This window comes from Hyperoodon ampullatus (assembly GCF_949752795.1).
Source record: "Hyperoodon ampullatus genome assembly, chromosome: 7".
Lineage (NCBI taxonomy): Eukaryota > Metazoa > Chordata > Mammalia > Artiodactyla > Ziphiidae > Hyperoodon > Hyperoodon ampullatus.
Window position 1 is genome coordinate 80,625,167 of NC_136920.1, and position 22,940 is coordinate 80,648,106.

A 22,940-nucleotide genomic window follows, 5' to 3' on the forward strand; every position below is an offset into this window, starting at 1 on the left:
ATCAGATACCTTTGAAAGTTCACTATCTCCCCACTTTGTGATATGGCATATACTTTTTCCATATGATGAGAGATGTACAATTAAAATTACACACACCCATTATTACAATTATCAAGTGAAATGTAATGAATCAGCACCATGTGTTCCAAGTAATGCTTTCAGAGCTCACTTCACTCAAATGAAAGAGATTACATTACTGTATGAAAATCAGAGTCTTCCAATTATCCATCCTATTCTGGCCATGGAAGTCAATATCAGGAGATAAGGCTATTGAAAAGGAGCCTGCTGAGGTTGTTTAACATCTCTCAAAGCCATATTTCTGAAAAGTTATTATCGATGTAGGATCCCATCTGTTTGCTCAATTGCCCAATGTTTTGCTTCTTGAAGTATTAGGGAGCATGTTAATGTTGTATCTTAAAGGTAATTGTTACCATAATTTTGGGTTTTTATACCAATGCACAATAAAAACATTTTTGACATCTTGTTGTCTAGGAAGCCTTTTCAATATCAGATTATTATACTAGCTTTCTCTTTTAGTTTTCATTTTGATTTTCCTTTTTTTTTAATCAACATGACATTGTTAATTCTCTATATGCTTGGCTTCTATGTGTCACTTTCTCTCTTTTGATATGATCAAATATTTGTATATAATTATGTTTCTACTTAGTCATCTGCTTTTCCAAGTTTTCCAAATTTAGTCTCCCTTGTTTAATATTTCTTTATAAATCATTCCAGGCATGCATCATTATGTTCATCTTCTCTGAAGTTCAATTTCATCTAATTTTGCCCTTAATTTTCACTGTGGAAGCATGCAAAGTTTGTTCTTCCTGAAATATCAAGAAACTTCATATTTTATTACTTGAATAATCAAATGAAAAGAATATGACTGTGAAATTGTAGATTCATTTCTGACCTAGCAAACGGAAACACAACCAAGAAGCTGTGTTGTGTAAAGTTTAACTATATAGGAGAAAAGTATCAGCCATTGTAACATTGAAAGCATAATGTGACTAATCACAGACCAAAACTTTGTGAATTTTAGAAATTAAAGTGTTAAAAGATGAAGTTCAGCATTCAACTATCATGAGAGGCACTGATTCTTTCCTGTAATAATGTACTTTATATAGGGAAAAATAAAAAAGTACAGAGTCATTTCTGATTTCTTAAAGAGGAAACACCTTTTATCTTTTCAGAAATATAAGTCTGATACATGTTAGTTTTCCTTCATTTTCCTGGATCAGATTTTCAGTGTGTCTCACCACAAAAAAAATATCATTCTCATGGTCTCTCTTACGTCAGGTTTGTACCCTCCACTTTCTACACTGATGGTAGAATATTACTCTTCTTTTTTTTAAATAACAGCTTTATTTTGATTATGATTCACGTACCATACAATTAACCCATGTAAAGTGAACAATTCAATGGCTTTTAGTACGTTCACTCAGTTGTGCAGCTATCACAACAGTCAATTTTAGAATACTGTCGTCATCCCCAGAAGAAACACTATATCTATTAGTAGCCACTACCTTGTACCCCCATCTCCCTCAGCCCTTGGCAACCACAAATCTACTTTTTGTCCATAGATTTGCCATTCTGGACATCTCATAAATGATTACATAGAATATGTGGTCTTTTGTGGCTGGTTTATTTCACTTAGCATGATGTTTTCAAGGCTCATCCATGTTGTAGCATATATCAATACTTCATTTCTTTTTATTGCTAAATAGTATTCCATTGCATAGATATACAATATTTTATTTTTTCTACTGTGAATAAGGCTGCTATAAACATTTGCATATACTTTTTTTATGTGACATACATTTTCAGTTCTTTTAGGTATATACCCAGGAATGGAATTTCTGGGTCATACGGTGGTAACTCTATGTTTAACTTTTAGAGGAACTGTGAGATTATTTCAAAGCAGCTGTACCATTTTACATTCCCAATAGCAGTATATGAAGGTTCTAATTTCTTCACATCCTCACCAACACTTGTTGTTATGTCTTTTTTTTTTTTTTTTTTTTTGCGGTACGCGGGCCTCTCACTGTTGTGGCCTCTCCCGCTACGGAGCACAGGCTCCGGACGCGCAAGCTCAGCGGCCATGGCTCACGGACCCAGCCGCTCCGCGGCATGTGGGATCTTCCCGGACCGGGGCACGAACCCGTGTCCCCTGCATCGGCAGGCGGACTCTCAACCACTGCACCACCAGGGAAGCCCCGTTATGTCTTTTTGATGATAGCCATGTCAGGGTGTGTGAAGTGGTATCTCGTTGTTGTTTCAATTTGCATTTCTCTGATGGTTAATGACATTAAGCAATTTTTCATGAATTTACAGACCATTGTATATCTTCTTCAGAGAAATGTTTATTCAGATATTTTGCCCATTTATAACTGGATTATTTGTCTATTATTGATCTGTAAGAGTTCTTTATATATTCTAGATTACAGGCCCTTTATTATATATATGCTTTGCAAATATCTTCTCCCATTCTGTGCATTGTCTTTTCATTTTCCTGATGGTGTCCTTTGAAGCACAAAAGTCTTTTTAAAAAAATTTTTATCAAGTCTGATTTATCTATTTTTTTTCTTTTGTTGCTTGTGCTATGATTTTGGTATCATATTTTAAAAGTTACTGCCTAATCCAAGGTCACAGAGATTTACCCCTAAGAGTTTAATAGCTTTAGCTCTTACATTTCCATTTTGAGTTAATTTTTTTCTATGATATGATATGAGAGATGGGTCCAACTTCATTCTTTTGAATATGAATATTCAGTCATCTCAGCTGCATTTGTTGTAAAGACTATTCTTTCCCCCACTGAATTATCTTAGCAGTGCTGTTGAAAATCAATTAAATGTAAATGTGAAGATTTATTTCTGGGCTCTCCATTATATTCCACTGATCTATATGTCTAGCCTTATGCCAGTACCAAACTCTCTCGATGATTGTAGCCTTGTTTTAAGTTTTGACGTATGGAAGTGTGAGTCCTCCATTCTTTTCAAGATTGTTTTTGCTAGTCTGGGTCCCTTGAATGTCCATATGAATTTAGGGTCAATGTGTCAAATTGTGCAAAAAAGCTAACTGGAATTTTGATAAGGATTGTGTTTAAGGTGTAGATAAATTTGAGGAATATTTCTCCCTCAACAATATGAAGTCTTCTGATCCAAGATGTCTTTCCATTTCTTTAGGTTTTTAATTTCTTTCAGCAAGGTAATGCTACTTTCAGAGTATATTCTTTTGTTATAAGCCTCTGCCCTATGAGTAGAGGCTTTAAGTCGTTTTAAAAAAAATCATTTTCACCAGCTATGATTGTTTTGCTGGAGAGTGGGTCTGCTTTTCATATCATCATTCCATAAGTGCTAACATGAGAATAATCTTGAGGTTGATTCTGACTGCATCCATTTCTTCCTTGAATTATATTGCTTTGTTATTACCCTATAAACAATTAATGATCATTTTCTAAATGTGGTGATGTGCCATCTGCCTTACAAGCATTGTTTTTCATTTTTTTCTCCATGATAATCTGGACATAGAGAATGACTCACTATGTCCTGAAAACCCCTGTACCTTTTAGTAATTTTACCTTTACAATGAACCTTTTTACATGGCTCTTTCCTCTACCTCTGTCAAAGAGTTTTCAGTCTTTGAAGGATCCTTCAAGTACCACCTTCTCCTTCATGAATTGTTTTGCATTCTCAGGAGGCAAAAGAAGCATTTCCGTCATCTGCCTATATTAGCACTTTGAAATTCTTCCACAGTCCTTATCCCATTAAACTTCGCTCTAGAGTCATTTTATGTATACTTTTCTAATATACTATTCCATGAGCTCTTTGTAGGCAAGATTTCTTACCTTTTTATTAGTTCACTTCCACAATACTTAGCCCAATTCCTTTCATATAATACGATCTCAAATTTTTGCTGAATCCAAGTGAATGTTTTCTGTGTCAAAGTACTATGCAGCTTTTATTCCCTTAAAGAATTCTATATATAAAACATTCAAGGGGCTTCCCTGGTGGCGCAGTGGTTAAGAATCTGCCTGCGAATGCAAGGGATGCAGGTTCGAGCCCTGGTCCGGGAAGATCCCACATGGCGCGGAGCGGCTGTGCCCATGAGCCATGGCCGCTGCGCCTGCGCGTCCAGAGCCTGTGCTCTGCAACGGGAGAGGCCACAACAGTGAGAGGCCCGCGTACCAAAAAAATAAATAAATAACAGCAAAAAAAACATTCAAAATTGATCATGGAGCAATTTAAATTTGATCTCTTAATTCTTTTACTGGACCATTAAAGCGCTATATTTCATCTTCTAATTAAGGGATCTAGCAAAAGGAGCAAAGCTGGCCTTTCAGTCTTTACTGTGACTGCAGCAACACCATGGATTACAGTGTAGATTACACTGATTTACTGCTAAGTAAATGGAGACTTGTGGACTAGTCAACACTGTGTATACTCTGCTCATTGGTCATATTAGGTCACAGTATTGCTTCTATTTGCAATGGCTTCACTGACTTATGGGGAAAATAAAATCTTTTCCTCCTAGGAGCTTTAACAGATTATATTTACATTATTTTGGTTAAAATAAATACTTATGGAAAAGTAAAATTTCCAAGGAGTGGGTAGCATTAATAGCACTGATTTGCATCGATTTGATAATTTAGGAGTATGAAAAGTGGTTTGAGAAGTGTTATGAGCATTCATAGTCATTTAGATATTTTTTTCTAGAGCTTTTTGGAACTGTGAAATTGAAAACAGATGAGATTTGGACTTGATGGTAAACAGCCCTTAGATTAGCCATGAGATGGCATAGAATCCATTTTCTTCTTTAATACAAAAGATAATGGACAATTTGAATATCATACTTGCACAATCTTATAGACTTGTTTTCCAATCTATACATTTTGTTTCTGTGATAAGGCATGATTCATTTCAAATTTATGTTATATTTTGTGATGGCTTTTTAAAAATTCTTGTTTCATATTGGTTGTTTTGGTTTTTTCCATCTACTAGGATATATATAGGACAGAGAATTATATATATATATATATATATATATATATATATATATATATATATATATATATATATATGACAGAGAATTACAACAGGGCATATGAGTACATACATATTGAGTATATACACACATACAGAGAAAAATACAAATAAGAGAACATAAAATAAGGAAATTCTTAGGATCTTCCTAATATTATTCTAATGTCATTTTTCTTATTTTAACCTAAATCTGTGCTTGAACAAATTCATCAAATAAGATAGAATACTTCTTTAAGATGGGATCATATATTTTTTTCTACTTTAATGTCTTATGACAAGAATTTTGCACTTACATTCCCAGATTGCCTTTCTAAAATTGGTAATTTTTATTAGTGGCATTTAATTGAGTTTTAAAAACGATTAAAACTATGACTTTATAAATAAATTATTTGAAATTTCTCACAACACATGCTGTGTATGTAATCCATAGATACAAGGCAACAACAAGATGTGTGGGCTCGGGTAAAGCTCAGATTTCAATTTAAACAATTAATAGTTTATTTTAGGATAAATGACACAATACTAATAAATTCTGTTGTTTGTATTTGTATGTATGTATGTATTATTTTTTACAAAGAACTGGAAGTGATACAGCATTGGTGGAGTTGTTCCTCTTTGAGCCCCTAGCATCTAATATGAGGGAAATTCTGCTCCGTGCCTCTGTTACCCCTAATTTCTTAGATTTATTTGACCGAACTTCCTATTCTTTTTCCTTTTCACTGCTCCATTTGTGTTCTTCTTGAAGGTGAGATCTTTAACAGGATAAACTTTGTACTTGTTCAAATAGTCTTTAATTCAATTAAAATAAAATTACCAATTAAAAGTCCTCATCACAAGAAAAAAAACTTTTGTAACTATGTATGGTGGTGGATGTTAACTAGACTTTTTGGGATGATCATTTCACAATATATACAAATATCAAATCATTATGTTATACACTTGAAATTAATATAATGTTATATCAATTATACCTCAATAAAATTTTTTTAAGTATTGAAAGAAAGAAAGAAAAATCTGGACCTCAGTAGTCTCTATCATCAAGAAACTTTTCTTTTTGTGATACTTTTTGTGTTCCTGGAACTGCCTTTCAGAGTGGCTGATGTCCCTCACCTCGGACAGACCTGGGAAACTGCTGTGGATGCTTTGGTTGCTGGAAAGAGAGAGTATGATGAAGTTTAAAGTTGGCTAGATTGTGTCAGAGTGATCATGGAATATCCAACTAGGTAAAGAGGTGCCAGAAGAAAAGTTTCCAAATAACCAGCATCTTTCCTTGTCTTCCACAGAAAGCTTCCCCCTTCCTCAGTGCTGGATAGTGTATCTAGAGCAAAATGACCTGCACTCAAGTGCCTGCTTATTAAGAGAAGAGGTAAATATGCACGTTCAGGGGTGAGAATATAGGTATTAAGCATTTAAAGATGAGTTTCAACAATCCCTTTCTTGATCTTTTGCTTAGCAACAAATGGCTTTGACAAAAATCTCTGGGTACACACACATGCGCGCGCACGCGCATGTGCGCGCACACACACACACACAAAGGGTGGGGGGGAGAGAGAGAGAAGCGTTTGTGTTATTGCTTATGTAGCCTTATTTAGAAGACTGTAAGAAGACCATGTTTTTCTCAAACCTCACTGTTGAAAGAACCAGGATTCAGGTTATCTGCTAAAGAGTTCAGTATTTCATTACAATCAACCATTCAGTTAGTTAAATGTATATTTTGCTCACTAAATGCAAGGGGTTTTAGATACAACTTCTGGGTTGAATATTAAATTTCCATATTTAAGCTTTCTTCTTATATCTTGCATTCATTATTCAAAACTTTATCCTCGTTGTGTTGCTTATACTTAGAGTTATCCCTATTGCAAATTTCCTAGACTTTTCTTTCCCACCTCTACCCTACCTACTCCTAATTTTCTTCTTTCTCATTTTCTTTCTATAAATCTGTTTTGCAAAGGTTGGGTCAGAAAGCAAAGTAGATTTTGGAATCCTAGAGGTCTATTTCAAAGTTATTATAATTATTATATTACTATTATTTTTACTATAGTTTTTTGAGCTCATGCTATCTGCCAGATACTTTAAAAATGTTCTAAATATATTAGTTCATATAATCTCCATAAGAAAAAAATTATCATCAAGGCAGCGTTCTCATTTTACAATCAATCACTCTCATAAATATAGTTTCTCTAGATCTGTATTCATCAGTTTAGTAAATAAATAGTCCGTGTGTTCATTTTGTACCGTGTAATGTATAAGTTACTGTTGTTAAACAGTGATTAGTCTCATAATCTTTTTCTTAATGAGGATAACAAATAAGCAAAGAAAAAACTATAATAGCAGGTAACAAATGCAGTGGTACAGATATCCTTGTCATCTCATAAGATAAAGATAGGGATGTCAGGGGAATGTTTTAGAGAAGGTAATATACTTTTCTTCTTGAAAGAGGAATGAATCAGATACACAAGGTTGGTGTGGACATGACCATGGAGAGAGTATCCCAGGTGAATGGAAAAGAATGTGAAAGATCTCAGAGACCTAAAACCTATGATATTTTCAGGTAATTTAAAGAAAGTCAATGAAAGGAAAATCAGAAAAGCAGAAAGTACCAGATCTTGAGAGCTGGCTAAAGCAGAGTTTCTTTTTAAACCCCCCAGTTTTATTGAGGTATAATTGACCAAAAACATTGTGTAAATTTAAAGTGTACAATGTGATTATCTGACATACATATATATTGTGAAGTGGTTACCACAATAAAGTTAGGTAATGTGTTTCAGAAGTTGTGTAGCCTTAGTTCAAATCCAAGTTCTGCCCACTGTTACCTTTTTGTGCCTCAGATTTATATCTGTATAATTGAGATAATAATAATATTTTCCTTATAAAGTTATTTAGGGGTTAAATCAGTTAATAGCTGCAAAGATTTTACAGTAGCCTCTATCATGTAACAAATGCTATATGAATGTTGGCTGCTATTATGCTCTGCTAAAGAGACTGAAGTGACAGGTATATATTTAGATTTTCTTTAACAGGATCCCTGCAGAATAACTGAGATGAATGGATAGTGGGATGCATAACTGCCCTCACTGAGACCAGTATATAGGTTAGAAATATTGCATGAACTAACTAAGATGGTACCTGTGCCTATGGAGAAGAGGGCATGGATGTAGATTGTCCCTGACTCAGGACCTTTATTATATGGAGAAGGAAAATCTGTTTTGAAAAACTGGCTCTACTGTGGTTCTGCTAACAGAAATAGGAAAAAAAAAGTAGGAAGAGGTTTTTCATTTGAACACCTTGTCTTTAGTTGCCTATCATGCATTGTAACGGAGGTATCTGGTAAGTGGTTGAAAATGTATGTCTGGAGCTTACATTTAGATTTGTAAGAGAGTCATCATGAGAAAAATTGGTAAATTTTTGAAGTATAGTTAGAAAAATTATGAATCATAAGTGCATAGCTCAATGAATTTTCACAAAATAAAACACCCATATCATCACGATATTTTAATCTGAAGATAACTCACTTGAACACATGAAACATATATTCTAGTCTGAGAGTGGCATTTTAGTATAAGAAACAGACCATAAACTAAATAAACTTCAAAATAATTGGAGTTATTTAATTGTTTATAAAACATTAGCAAAGATATATGGAGTTTAGAGAAACCCTTATTAAAATGCCATTTTCTTTCTCTTATACTTCCTTTCACCCATAAAATTTCTCAGCTATCTATTCCAAACTCTTCAGTAGAACCCCAACCCTCTCTACAGTTCTTTTTAAAAACTCTGACAAAATATCTTTTCTTTAAGCAATAATATATTTCTTTTAATTGTTTAACTGTTCCTCTTCCCCTAATTTTATGTCCCATGCACCTCAAAGAACTAGGCTGTGAATGTTCAAACCCTTTCAGAGAATGGATATCAGCAAAAACACTAATAAAGAAGAATCAGAACCTCTTTTATAGGAAATTATTGGGAATGCTCACAGAACAATATTTCTTTTATATTGACATTTAAAAAGCTTTGAGAAGGAAGCTCTGGAAAACATCAAAAGTAGACATTGCAGCAGGAAAAATAAGCAAGGGACATCTGGAGAGGAGTCATAGAAATCAAAGGAGGAAGAAATTTCAGAGAAATGGAGGGTGGCAATCAGTATAGTAGGTTTCAGAAGTAATGTAGATGGTTTCCAAAAATTTTCAGTTGGCTTTGACAAATTGAAAGTTTTGGTGATTTTAGTAATTGCTTCTAGTGGAGTGACTAGAGAAGCTAAATTCCAGTGGGTTGGGAAGTGCATGGGGGTTAAAAAGTAGAGGTAGAGGGCCTTCCCTGGTGGTGCAGTGGTTGAGAATCTGCCTGCCAATGCAGGGGACACAGGTTCGAGCCCTGGTCTGGGAAGATCCCACATGCCGCGGAGCAACTGGGCCCGTGAGGCACAACTACTGAGCCTGCGCGTCTGGAGCCTGTGCTCCGCAACAAGAGAGGCCGCGATAGTGAGAGGCCCACGCGCTGCAATGAAGAATGGCCCCAGCTTGCCACAACTAGAGAAAGCCCTCACACAGAAACGAAGACCCAACACAGCTATAAATAAATAAATAAATAAATTTATTAAAAACAAAAAACGTAGAGGTAGAGAATTTAGATGACATTTCAAAAGAACTAAAGTATGAGGGACATGAAAAGAATAGTAAGATTTCTGGCAGGGTGAGGGAGATGCAGAATAGATGGAGAGTTGCTTTTGAAGATTTGAGTGGCTTAAATGAATATTTTCTTAAATTCTGAAGAGGAAAGAACCAGTACATAGGAAGCAGATAATGATATATAAATCAGATGAATTATGCTGATTGAAGAAATGAAAGCATATGGAATCCAGAGCACAGATGGAAGGATTGTCACAGTCATGAGGAAGAATACTTCCTTTAGTGGGACAGGTAAGAGAAGTGGATATGACTGTAGATACATTACAGAGGGATCAGGGAGGTGAGCTATGCCTGGCTGAAAAGGCAGTGTTTCTTGCTGAAACACTTGAAATCAGGTATGTTGCTTCCATGAGAAGTGATTCAAGTCCACTTTCTGACCCTTTCCTAATCCCTCACATAACACGTCTGAAGGGAGAAGGATAGTTTAGGAATTGGTTAGAATGAATGTCTTGTTTACTTTTGGAATTGGATGTGTTAAATTTTAGTTTATCATAGTGGTTCTTTCTCTTTTACTCAAATGGCTGGAACATTAAGCAAACCAATGACCTACTCTGTTAGATAGTCCTTTTTTTTCTTCTTCTGACTCTTCTTGCCACTCAAATAGGAGATAGAAAGTAAGGAGGATTGAGTTTGGATGCATGCCATGTCATCTACATTCCTGCTTACCTGTTTTCCCCTGGTACCTTCCTCTGCCTAATTCCTGTTGGTAGGACCTGGTGAAATTCTCCCTTCTTCAAAGAGATTGCTAACCCCACATCTGAATCATGACCAGTGTTATATTTATGTGTCTCATAGTAGCCCATTTTTTATGTCAAACAACTGTTGATATTTATAATTGCATATTTTTGGTATTGTTGTTTAAATGTTGCTTTCCCATAAGACTGCAAGCTTTGGAAAGGTAGATACAAAGTATATTATAACTTTACATTCCCATTGTTCCTTTTACAATGATCTGTTTAGAGCACCTGCCGGCCAAGGAACCATATGTCTGTGGTCCACAGCAGGATTAAGGTAACCTTGATTCTATGAACAAGCACTGAAGTGTCACTATAGCTTGTATACTAGTTGGAGGTAAAGGCAATTGATTATTAATGATCTGGCTGACATAATGGAAAACATACTCATTAAATTTTAAGAGGACACTGACAATGTATTATTGGGAATTTTAAATGGTCCAGTGTCATTTGTTTCCTTTTTGTATTCTAACTTGCTTTACTGTTTCTTAGTTAAAAAGAATGCAAACATCTGATTACAGACAGCCTAACCAGCTAAACACCAGACCAAACAGGAAAAGAAATGAGAAACAGATTAAAATTAATTTTTGATGTCCAACACATCATTAGTCAGTAGGCACATAAGCAAGTGATTATTTTCTTAGTTAATTCAGGAGTGCTAGACCAAAGAAGTTAAGAAAAAGCTCTTTAACTTTTTGTGTGTTTCTGTTTTTAAAAGTTTCAGAGCAGTGCAAGTAAACCTCAAAAGTGACAGGTAACTTGGTTCAGAGGCATTAGCCCTGCTGGAATTAAGCCTAAAGTTACTGTTAATCTTATAATAAAATTGTATTATATGTGTGTTTAAAGTGCTTCCCCTTTATGAATACGGAATAACTCAGAAGGCAAGGCAAAGCTTATTTAAATAAAGCATAAAAATAATTCCAAGCGTACAATGATTGTTTCTGACCTCTGAGTTTCTATAGGATGATAGCAGCTTCTTAAATCCTAATCTTTCCACACATGCTCTAGAACCCATAGAGATCAACAAGGAAAGAAAATAAAACCATGAGAAACTTATGCCAAAAGCATAGAAGTCAGAGAATACTACAACTTGGGTTTATGTGTAATAGGAAGACATCTGAAACCAACAAAACTCATCTTGAAGCCCAGGGTGAAGGGGAGATTCAGATGAGACTGCTGAAAATCACGAGCATGCAGCAGGATAAAACTGGTGCCAGAACGCAGATAAATTTCTCCTAGAAAAATGAGGTCTTACCCTGAGTGGAAAAATACCAAAAACAAGTAAGAGACGAGAAGAATTAGAAAACACTGGGTACTAAGAATCCAAAGGAAGGGACCTAAAAGTGTGCAACCAGAGGTAACAGTCATAGAAAGGCACTGCTTCAGGGAGAAAGGGAGCAACTTGGAAGGGATGAGCATCCCCTGGACTTTTGAAGATGAAGAGAAAGAAAAAAGTATATGGAGGAGATTAGAGGTCCTACAGAAACAAAATAATGCATAATCAGAATATATAACCCTCTTTTCATTGTGTCATTCATTAAAGAAACTGTACTTCAATATAGCAATTCTATGCTAACTCTAGAAAATAATTAGGAAGAAAAAGAGAGAGTTATACATGATTATAGGGTTTTGACATTTTGACCTGCCAGTAGCAAAGAGCATAAATAATACTGAGATCTTGGTTTTTAAAAATCATTCCTTGCTGAAAGGAACCAGGATTCCTTGGAGATATGGCCTGTTGTAGGAAAGGTCAGAGAAAGTACAGGGTAAACCAGAAAGCAAGGAAGTGCTCAAACACAGATGAGACCATATCCAAAAAATTCAGTAGTTGACTTGAAGTTGGGCCCAATGAATACATTTGGTACAGTGTGAGCATTACAGACAATAATGATGGTAGTACATTAAACAATAATAAATATCTATGAATAAGAGTAAAGAAAATTTCATAATTATTTTGGAAAGAGAGGAGACGGATAGAAAAGATAGGAAATGATCTCTTAAATATAGGATTTAAGATCATACCAAATGATCTCAGCAAGTAAATGTAAAAAGAATTTCAGAATTAGAAACTCACTGTTTTGTAACTCCTGATGTCATAATATTTTCAGTTAAGGGTCAATGGCTGAAACCATATGGTAAAGAAATGTGGAGAACAGGCTCTTCACAATCCCTTAAATTACGAATTAATTACAAATGGAAAATATGTCTTTACAACAGAGAAATCAGTGGCCCTCTCATAAATCACTAATGTTATGACCTGGCATTAATGAAATGCAGAGAAAGTTACACAATATTACCTACGTGGTGTCCTTGCCAGAAATATTTTGTCTGAATTTAAACATGGGAACACACTCTGATGAATCCTGAAAGTATAACATACTGAAGAACAACTGGCCTTGACTCTGCAAAGTATTCAATGTAATTAGAAGTACAGGACAATAGATCAATTCTTCCAGATCATGGAAGACTTCCATGATCATAGCAAAATACGATGGTTGATGGTTGAATTAGATTGAATCAGGGGGAAATTCATGAGAAGTAAAAAGTACATTTTGGGGAAAATAAGAAAAGTTTTAGTGTTGTATGGGAGGAAAAATAATTTTCCCTTTACCCTTCTAGATTCTTGGCTAAGATGCTATAAGGGTAGAAAAACTTTCCTTCTATCCTTCTAAGTTCTTTGGCTGGTCTAATAAACAGATAGACATAAAACAGATTAACAGGAGAAAGACAAATTTAATTTCGTATGTAAGAGAGTCCCATAAAATATGAGACCCAAAAGGCAGCCAGGTAATTGAAGCTTATATAACATCCCGAGCTAAGGAAAGGGGTACGGGTCTGGGGATACAAAAGGAAGGAAGGCATTCACAGGAATGCAGAGGAGATGTTTAGAAAACAATGGTTATCCTATTATGCGGGTAAGTTTCTTAGGTAAAAAGTTATCGCTGGTAATAGCTCTCTTCCTGTATAGGCTCCCTTTCCAATGTAAATTTAGGAACTTGAGGTAGAGGTAAAGAGCTTTTCCTGAATCTGTTGGGTTTTGATTGTTTATAGCTCAAAATAATCCTCCTGCCAAAGTAGCATATTTTGGGGTGGCAAATGTTGCTCCCCTTAAGTTCCACCTTTGAAACTTCAAATAAGTTTCACAACCCAGACGCTAAGTTGATAGATTGCTGCCTATCTCGTTGACCCAGTCTCAGTCTTGAGAATAGGTCAGTTGAGTTAACAGTTGTGTTTCATTTCAGGAGGTGGATGATGCAGGTGGGCTCCCAAAGTTAGACTTGTATTGCATAAACAAGGAAACAGATATTTAATCAGAGGATTTCCATGGAATAGAGAGTTTCTATGGAAGAAAAAGAAAAACGAAGGTTAATGGTTGGAGCAAATTATGAACCCAGTGTCTGAGTCCTGAGAGCTGCCAGTCAAGAAGACCTCTAGATCTAGATATCAGGCTTGAAACATCTTCAGATGGAGAGAGGGCAGACAGACAGTGGGAATCTGATGGATTTTCCTGGTTTGCAGTTTGAATGTCTCTGATGAGGGTACTGGGTGTACCAGTCTGAGTGGCCCATGCAGTAACAGGCACAAAGGCGATTGTCTAAACCAGCTATTGTGGTGATTTCTCTGAAGTTTATATCAAGTCATTCACATTCTGTTTGCAGGGGTGCAGGAAAAAGCTTTTGTTCTCCCATCTAAGGATGGGAGAAAACCAGAAATATTAGTTTGGAGAGTTGTAGCCAGGTATTTGAGGGAACTGAAGGAATTAAAGATCCAGTCCACTTTACAGGCAAATAATAAAACCTCAAAGACAAGAAACAGCTCTACAATCTAATATCCACAAAGGTGTGTTGCTGAAACATACTTTTTCTCTCTAAAAAATTTCTACACCCTCATTTTTACAAAGAAACCAAAATAAGACTAATTTGTTTGCAAAGTAAGTCTAATTTCAATAAAACTTGTCCTGATTTTGTACAGAAGTGCAGCAAGAATAGTGATTGACCACATAAGCTCTTTTAAACATGCTTTGCTGGAATTTTTCATAGGGAATCTCAGATTGAACTTTTGAACTTTTTTTTTTTGGCTATGCCCTGCAGCTTGTGGGATCTTAGTACGCCAACTGGGGATCGAACCTGCACCCTCAGCAGTGACAGCACGGAGTCTTAACTACTGGACCGCCAGGGAATTCCCCAGATTGAACTTGTAAAAGCCTCTCGAGGGTAGGAAGCCAAACCAAAGACTTGCTATCTGACTTCACTTGCAATACCTATAGATATAGGTGAATTCTTCTCTTCTCTAGGTTCCCCAATTATCCTGAGATTACTGCACCTGTCAAGAAGTTCATTACTCACCTGATTAGGCTGTTGGGAACCCTGTAAGCAAGGTTCCAGGCTGTCTTTTCAAGGGTTTTTATTCACTCCATAAAGTCACCCTTAATTTTTTAAAGTTGTCTGGTCATATTTGATTCTATGTACATTATTCTCAAATATTACATTCCAGCCAAAGCCTTGGTTAATATAATCAGTTTCCTATTGTGTCCTGTTACAAGAAAAGCAGATATCTATTGCACTTATGCAGATAACTAACTGTATTGCCGTGAGATGAATACTCAAGAGTTTCCAAAATCTGGAGGGTCAGGTAGGGAGAAAAAGTAAATGTTTCATCTTTGTTTACAAAGGTGTATCTTACCCAATTGCTGCTAGCTTAAGAGAAAAAGTTTTCTTTTTTTTTAAACATCTTTATTGGAGTATTAATTGCTTTACAATGGTGTATTAGTTTCTGCTGTATAACAAAGTGAATCAGTTATACATATACATATGTTCCCATGACTCTTCCCTCTTGCATCTCCCTCACCCCCACCCTCCCTATCCCACCCCTCTAGGTGGTCACAAAGCACCGAGCTGATCTCCCTGTGCTATGCAGCTACTTCCCACTAGCTATCTATTTTAGGTTTGGTAGTGTATATATGTCCATGCCAATCTCTCATTTTGTCACAGCTTACCCTTCTCCCTCCCCGTGTCCTCAAGCCCATTCTCTAGTAGGTGTCTTTATTCCCGTCCTACCCTTAGGTTCTTCATGACTTTTCTTTTTTTAGATTCCATATATATGTGTTAGCATACGGTATTTGTTTTTCTCTTTCTGACTTACTTCACTCTGTATGACAGACTCTAGGTCCATCCACCTCACTACAAATAACTCAGTGTCGTTTCTTTTTATGGCTGAGTAATATTCCATTGAATTGCACTTTATTTTTGACTTGGCCCCCAAATTAGTCACACAATTACACAGTGTTTAACAGTTAATCCTTCTTGGATTTATCTACATGTATATCACTTTCTTTGCTCAGTATTGTTCTTTAATCCCACTTCTTCACGGTGAGTTTAATTCCCTTCAGTAAGAAACCTATTCCTTGGAAGTTTTAGTATTGAGGGTCTATAGGTAGAAATCTCTGTCTTTGTCTGAAAATGTCCTCTCTTTCATTTTTTAATACGGTTAGTTAAATGTTCTATTCTAGGTTAAGAGTGATTTTTCCATTAGTACTTTAAGGATAGTGCTTTCAGCTATCTTCTGGCATCTATTGTTACTGATGAGAAGATTGCTACCAGTCTAATGGCTCTTCTTATTTGATATTCTTTCTTTCTTCCAAATTGTTTTTTAGACTTTCCTCTTTGCCATTATGTGATGTGGTTTACCAGCTGTTTTTTAGCCTTGGTTCCCCAGAAAGCAGAGCCTCAGGCCAAGAGTTTATGTGCTATTATTTAATTAGAGAGTACAATGCAAGTGAACAGGATTGCAGGGAAGGCTGGCGATTCAATATGAGAATGCATGATCAAGCTGGGATTTGACCTCTGGAAGTTCTGTAAACTGGATCTCAAAATTATGGGGAGGGAATGTGAAGAAAGGAGAAAGAATTCATCCATGGGTTTAGCCTGTGGGGGAACTGAAAGGGTTGCTTTAGGAATATTCTCACCTGCTGGAGTAAGGAGAGAGGTGGGGGATAGATTTGTTGGAATCATGAACACAGTGAGACACTGTCAGATTGTATATATAAGTAGTCTGCCAGTGTTGCACATTCTTTTAATGTGGAACAAAGGAAGGATCAGGCTGAGGTGAGGTATATGATACAGGATATAGTCATATATTTGTTTTCATTTCTTTTACTGGTGACTCCATGCACTTCTTTTATCTGAGGATTTATTTCTAACTTAATCTCTGAGAAATACTATTTCTTCAAATACTTGTTAAATTCACTCTAATCTCACCTTCTAAAAATATTATTAGATGAATGTGGGTCTTCCATTTTATCCTTTATTCCTTTATCATTCACATTTTCATTTAATCTCATAATTTTTTCTGGCTTATTTTCAACTTATAAAATTCAAATTCAGTTTTATCAAATATGTTATTAAAACTTTCTATGGAGTTTTGAACTCCAGTGAACATACTTTTTATGCCTTTTTCTGCATCAATTGAGATGATCATTTGGTTTTTCTGTCCTCCATTCTGTTAATGTGGTGTATCACAATGATTGATTTTCGTATGTTGAACCATCCTTGCATTTTACAAATAAATCCCACTTGGCCATGGTGTATAATCCTTTTAATATGGTGTTCATTCTTAATATGGTGTCAGTTCATTTTTCTAGTTGGATTATAGCTTATCTTTGAAGGTTCCAGCTTATCCTTGATCTCCTAACTTTAAATCATCTCTCATTCCTGACTGCCAGCCCTACTGACTTCGGGACTTGCACCAAGAGGCAGGGCAGTGGATTTACATAGACTGCTTAACCAAGTCCCACTATCATGTAAGTTTTAATCTCTATAATAAAGTCCTTCTAGTGGTTCTACTTCTCCAATCAAACCTTAATATAGAGTTTTTCTAATGTCATCTGATATTCTGATCAAGGAAAAAGGGAGAAAGCCAAGGTATAAAGTATAGGAACAGAAAGAAAAAAATACAAAGGGAAATATATTAAATTTAGGATGATGCACTGAACATAAATATGCTGTAAAAATCTAAAAACTGGATGAAATTGATTATTTCCTAGTAAAATACATATCACCAGCATTGATTCAAAAAGAGTATGAAAAACAAAGAGAACCCTTAGAAGACCTTCATTGCTACTTTTGGTGAATTTGTCCACATTTCCATCTGGTTTGGCTTGGAGATCCCACCTCCATATTCTCGTGCTGGGCATGTGACCAAGACCTGGCCAGTTAGAATTCCCTGAACTTGAGGTTTTAACAGAAATCCCAAGCTGAGTCAGTCTTTTGTATAAAGGCTTTCTCTTTGCCTGGGTTCAGTAAATTGGTAATATATAAAAATAGAGTTGCTTTTGGTCATTTTTCTTGCCACCCCTTGGAGAAAGCTTTCCCCAGAATAACAGAAAACAAAACAAACTGCAGAGGGAAGAATATCCAAGTCAGAGAAACATTTTCTATTTATATCCTTTGGGTCCCCACACTTACCTGTGTCTGAAAGTATGAGCACTTTCAAACTTTGGTGTATTGTGAGTCAATAAATTCCTTTTTAGCCTTTAAACTAATTTGTAAGGGTTCTCTAAAATTACAATTTATAATTAATACAATGACCATGGCAGCAATTGCATAAGATTTCAAGAAGCTAATTTTCTTGCAAAAATGAAGTTATGGGTATATACTCTTTCAAGTTCAAATACTCTGAAACTCTTTCCCTGTTGCTGAATTTTTTAATTCCTTTTTATTGGATTTCAAAATACAAAAGAAAATAGGCTCTGGTTCAAGATGTTTGTGAATGTAAGCGTACATAGCCATTAACTTTGCCTCTCAAGTATCTATCATAATAATGGTGAAATCTGAAAGAAAGGGAAGCCCACTACTATAATATGCAAGGAGGGGGCTTCAGCTTCGGAGGTATATATATGTGCCCAGCAGAACTCCTGAGTAACTCAGGATGGCAAGAGGGAGAAGTAGACTGAAAGTCTATGTGGGGCAGAGTTACTTCACCTACACCTTTTTCTCCGAAACAAGAAGCCTGACAGAAAGGCATTTAACCACCCTCTTACCAATTCTTTCTTTTAAAAAGGAGCCTTTTAAAACAGATATGTAAAGACTGTTTCCAGGTGATCTATAATGGCCAGTATGTTTGTTACAGTTCCTGCCAAAGACTTATTCTTTCAACATTTGTAGGTTTTTAGAATAGTGGCAGGTCTCCATCTGTTCATAGTAAAACTAAGCATTTCAGGTTCTGTCCTAGTCCATGAATTATTCCTATTTCTCCCAGGATTTATTTTTCTATTTTTAATATTTATCTTATTCTGTCTTATGTCATGCCTATCTCAAATACCTCAACAAATATTTATGGAACATCTACTTTGGGCAAGGCAGTATTTTGGGTGCTATGACTATTGTAGTGAAAATTACAAAACCCTTGCTTTCCTAGTAGTTTACATTCTTCTTAACATCTAGAGATATTTTGTTTTCTCTTCATATTTACGAATGAAGACCGTGAGCTCTGTGTTTATGATTATCTTTACACCTCTCATTTTTCTGTCTTGATTATCTTTGCTAGCTTCTTTATGTCTGTCTACTTTATAATTGCTCCTGTTCCAAAGGATTCCATCCATCTCCCTCCACTACTACCATGGAACATACTTTCACAGGCAGTACTCATACTTCTTTGACTTCAGTCTGGCATCTTTATCCTGATTTTAGAAGCATACGTGATATTCTGTGATAGCTAGATGAACATTGCCACTAAAATATCACTCTGACGTCTCAAATCTCAGAGATTCCAGCTGAATTGTCATCTATTCCTCTACTATGACAAACAAGTTATATTGCATTTCTTATATCAGTGGAACTTCTCACCATCTACTCAGTCACCTAAACCAGAAACTTAAGGTCATCTTTAAATTATCCAAGCAGCCACCAAATTTTATTGTGCTTCTTTAATACTACTTGAATCTATATGCATCCATATCTCAACTGTCTCACTATTATTTCAGGACTCTATACTTTTTTCTTCCAGTTAATGCCATAACTCCGTAAGTGGGACAATCTAAATTTTGACAATCTGTTCATATCCCTGCTAGTATGACCATTCTAAAAATTGAAAAATTTTATTCCTATTAGAAAAATCGTGTTGATTGTGCATTGCTTAGAGATCTAGTTCAACTCTTCAGCCTGATACACAACACCACTTGTTACCTCTTTGGCCTCATCTCTTCATTTTTTGCTAATGTACTTACATCTCTTCCTCTTCTACCCCAGAGCATGATGATTCATACTTACTGTTTACTGAGCCCTAAATTTTCAGTGCATCTTTACTGTTGCATGCAGTGTTTATTTTGCTTAGAATAAAATTAATGACTCTATTTCATTGGCTAATTGCTACTAGTCCTGTAAGATACAACTCAGATATAACCCAACTTTAAGGAGTTTTGAATTATTGGTGTAGATTTCTCCTCCTAGATCATTCCATTATATCCTGTATCTGAATCTGTGTCAGGGCATCCCTCACATAGAGTGTTACTGTATGTTTATTCATCTGCCTTCTTTAAAATGTAGTACATTGCTTAATGATAAGTGCTATACTTCTTAACTATAACCCTAGCACCCAGCATTGGGCATGGCACATTCTTGGTCAGTGTTGAATGCCTGAAATAGTGATTTAGAAAAGGGTTGACAGATATTATAACTTCATAGGCAAGAAACCCTATACAAATATGTTAAGTAAGTGAGAGAGATCTAGATTGAAATAGATCAAATCCAGGATGGTAGGTAACAGTATTAAAATAGGTTTTCTTTGGAGAACAAAGGGTGAAAAATAAGTCTGAGATGTTCACAGTGGCCAAAAATTCTGAAGCAATGTGTGTGTGTGTGTGTGTGTGTGTGTGTGTGTGTGTGTGTGCCAGTAACTGTTCTAGTTTTTAGAAATGTAGTAATTAAAAAAAAAACTTTTGGAGCTTCTATTTTGGGATAGGAATGGGGAGGAAAACAAGCACAAGATAAATAAAAAATGTTTTGGATAGTCACAAGTGCTACTAAAGGAAAAAAAAAAAAACTGCCAGAATAGAAGATGACAAGGCCAGGGGTGGTAGATAACTGTGTTGTGACTAGTGATGTGAGAATGGAGAACCCAGAGCCCAGAGTTGGCTTATAATTAGTGTCTGTCCTCTACGAATGGTGGATGAGAGAAAAAGGAATTTCCCCAAAAGGCTTTTCCAAATCCCCACATTTTTGCAGTGATGTTAAAGATGCTGGCTTGATGATTAAAAATGGAGAGTTTTGAATATCACACAAAGGAGAGCCTCTTATTTCATAGTGAAAAAGCCTGAGTTAGGATGGTAAAGAATTTTCAAATCTTATCACAGAAAAGGAATGCAGTTCAGATTTCCATTCGAAATTCTTATACCAGGAAACTTCTCATTGAAGGGAGTATACATTCACCTCTCAAATAATGAAAAGACATGAAATGTTTGGTTAATTGTAGTAAAGAAGATACTGAAGATCTCAAAGTATTGTATATGGATAACAAGTAATATTAATTAACAGAAATGTCACATTTCTTTGTGAACTTTCCAGTACATGCAGTGTTTTGATGTTCATGTTGTTCAAGGCTCAGGCTTGTTTGCATTTACAAAAGAATCTTTATACTTAATTCTTCATGGAATATTGAGAGCACAACTTATTTTCATGGTTAGCCAAAAAAAGATAGATTTTATATTGCTATCAAAAACTTATCCACAGGCTATAACTACTTTCAAAAAGAATTTGTTATTCAGATAAGGGTTTTTTTTTGGAATTAGGCCAAAATAAACAAATATTTTTAAAACTACTAAGAAAATACAGAGAAAATTCTTAAGATGGAAATATTTATGCTCACAATCACAGTGATGCTGTGTATTTAAACTGATATACTGTAATGTAAAAAACGTATCAGGTTGAGCTCAGAAGATTCAGGTACAAATCTTCTCCATTTCTGATTTGTCAGGGCAGACAGAGAGGAATATGATTTGGAAGAGCAATATAATACTCAGCAATCGCTTTGAGACAAAAATAAGTGGCTATATAGTTTCAAAGTCAGAGTGTTAAAGTGGGTTTATGATATAAGCAGCATACACTGGTACAATGAGATAGGGTGATGTGAAGTAAAGTTAGAGCGATACGATATTGGTGGTTGTTCAAACAGGAAGGATACTGTCTTCTAGGAGCTTCAGTAGCAGGAATTAGGGATTCCATTCTTGGGAAAAATGGTAGAATATCATGTCATAGTGGGCCTAGAACCAAGACATTAAGCCATTTACTTGTCTAGGACTCATTATAATCATTTTCTAGGTACAGGATGGATCCCAGATGAGAAGTTGTATTAGTTTTCTGTTGCTGCGTAAGAAATTAGTACAAATGTAATGGCTTAAAACAGCATCCCTTTATTAGCTCACAGTTCTATAGGTTGGGATACTGGCATGGAGTGACTAGGTTCTGTGTTCAAGGTCTTAAAGGTCTGAAATCAGCATTTTTAAACCCTTGTCAGATAATTCTAACATCGAATTCATTTTGGGTTGGCATCATCTATCACATCTTATTCAAGCTGTCATGTATCTGGTTCTTGGTATAAGTAGTGATATTTTATTGTCTTTTGGACATTTTGGCTATTATGTTAGGATACTTTGGTCCCTATTTAAAGTGTTTTTTTAAAAATTTTTAGCAGGCATTCCCACTTTATAGGTTTGGCACACATTTCCTGTACTTTTATGGACTGTGGTTCCATGATAACCTAATTTTCAGAACCTTTGTGGTACTCTTTTGGTCTGTTTCTCTTGTGCAGGTGGGGTTACCTCTGGTCCCTTCTCATGCTGCTTATGGGGTCTGAAGTAGCTTCCCCAGGATATGGCACTTGGTACTTCTGCTGAGGGAAGGGAATCTCTGGAACACTTGATGAAGAGTCCTTCCTGGGCCAGGCACTTGTGACAGGGTCTCCCTGGACTATAAGGAGTGGAGGGTGCTTACCAGGTTGAGAGCTTTCTGTGGAGGGATCTCCGTTGCTGGTACGAGCAAGTTGCCAGATGTTTCTGGGGAGGGGAGAGGAGTCTCAGGCCCATCTGAGGAGAGCATTTTCCAGGTGGGAGCTTTTTGTGGTAGGAGCACTTTTGCTGGTACCCTTAGCCACTGATGTGTCTGGGTGATGAAGGGGGATCTCAGGCCCAGTGGGGAAGGAAAGCACTTTCCCTGGTCACTTATTGTCATCAGGGCTTCCAGTTGTTCGTCCTTGCAGGTTCTGCAAGGATTGCCTGGTGTTTGGGGGATTCCCATTTGATGTGATGGAGGAAGAGCCTCTTTGAGCCACTTCCTGTTACTAAGTTGGGAGTAAGGAAATGCTGGGCCTGGATCACATTTTTTTTTGTTGGTAGAGGGTCATAAGGTGCCCTGCCATGAGGTTGTTCATCCATTGTGAGGGTCCCTAGGCAATTCACCTTCTCTAGACCTTTCAGAGATCTCCTTTGG

General features: G+C 36.1%; 1 pseudogene across 1 annotated transcript in view; it reads right to left on the minus strand.

The window, feature by feature from the left end:
- Positions 1-22,940, minus strand: part of LOC307055644 (ferritin heavy chain-like) — a 61,153-nt pseudogene that overhangs the window by 36,714 nt on the left and 1,499 nt on the right. The gene's annotated exons all lie outside the window — the stretch shown is intronic.